General features: G+C 45.2%; 1 pseudogene; it reads right to left on the bottom strand.

Annotated features, from left to right (window-relative positions):
• Positions 1-961: 961 nt before the first annotated feature.
• LOC116411808 lies at positions 962-1,058 on the bottom strand (annotated as a pseudogene).
• Between the last annotated feature and the right edge of the window lie 401 nt (positions 1,059-1,459).

Raw genomic sequence — 1,459 nt, 5'->3', positions numbered from 1 at the left:
TGAGCAGCGCCAAGTGCAACTATACTAGGGTGCAAGAACCACATTTACCTTTTATGAAAGTGGTTTTACACACAACTGACTACAGTGTGGGCACTGTAACTGCACTTCTGGATGTAAATGAGCTCTTAGGTTCCTGCTTCAGGCATGATATATATATATATTGAATAATTATTATTATTTATTTATATAGCACTAATATATTACACAGCTCTTTCCAGAGATTAAATATTATTCACATCCATCCCTCCCCCAGTAAAGCTAAGTTAGACAGTAAATGGTATCCCTTATTTTATGTTCCTGTTTTGATCAATGGCTTACAGCCTGCTATCATGGCTATGCCTGTTTTTTTTTTTTATTGAAGCCTGAGCGTGCTTCAAGTTACACCCAGTGCAAAAAAAGTGCTACAAATAAAGTGCAACACATAGTGCAGGAGGGAGGCAAGGGTCTTCGAACTCCCTTCGCCGCAAAGCTAGGGGAGTCCCTTTATCCATCCCCCTCCAAGCCGAAGCTGAGAAGAGGTCCGGACATCAATGGACCTCCGAATAATTCCCATCAATGGTTTGCGCCCACTCCAGGGGCCAGTTTCAGGGAGAGAAGGAGCCAAAAGGCCACACATCCCTCCCCTAGATCAGTGCAGCCCCGAGGGGTAAGCACCCGGTCCAAGTAAAGTGCAAAAAGTGTGTAAGTGCTTTAAAAAATAAATAGGGGTGGGGTAAAATTCATAAAAAGGTGCAGGTGTCCTGCCCCAGCCTAATGGCCAGAATTAATTGTACACCCTAGCCAAAAGGCCATAAGAGCATAGTGGAAGGCATAAAAGTGAGGATGCGCTTATACCCGTGCTGCCTGTGACCCAGTGCAGTAGGGCACCTCAGGTTTGCAAGGCCTGGGGCGCTAAAACTCAGGCTCAATATGCGCTCCGGCCCCCGGCCAGAGGATCAAGTGCCTCTCTGCCCAGCAGTGAGGAGGGCCCCAACATGCATCCTTTAGCTAGGATGCATACCCCCCCACGCCAAGAACAGATACTACACTTGATCTTAGCCAAAAGGCCGAGAAGCGATATATGTCTGTTACACCACTTGCAAGTCTGCACTCCATTCTCAAGCTGTCACTTACTCAAGGACCCATTTTTAAACAATGGGATGCCTACTCTTGGTTGTCACACCCACCTACTTGCACTCTGCAGTGGAGTTTGCTCTTTCACTGGCTAGTGTTTACCCAGCAATAAGGAAAGTGCTTAGCACGGTCACATGGGTACCAGATAAGGTGATTCACACTAATGGTTACACTAATGGTAAACAAGATTAAGAGCAGAAAAAAATCAATGGTTTTGGCTAACCAACAAAATAAAGAATGCATGTGGCTTTGTGATCTAAGCCCACAGATCTGTATGTGTAGCCAAGTGCATGAATGTAGAAAAATGTCCTCTAAACTAAACACCTCCACAAAACTCAACAGAAAA

The sequence above is a fragment of the Xenopus tropicalis genome, chromosome 6 (genome assembly GCF_000004195.4).
Source record: "Xenopus tropicalis strain Nigerian chromosome 6, UCB_Xtro_10.0, whole genome shotgun sequence".
NCBI classification, from domain to species: domain Eukaryota; kingdom Metazoa; phylum Chordata; class Amphibia; order Anura; family Pipidae; genus Xenopus; species Xenopus tropicalis.
This window is presented reverse-complemented; position numbering and strand designations above follow the sequence as displayed.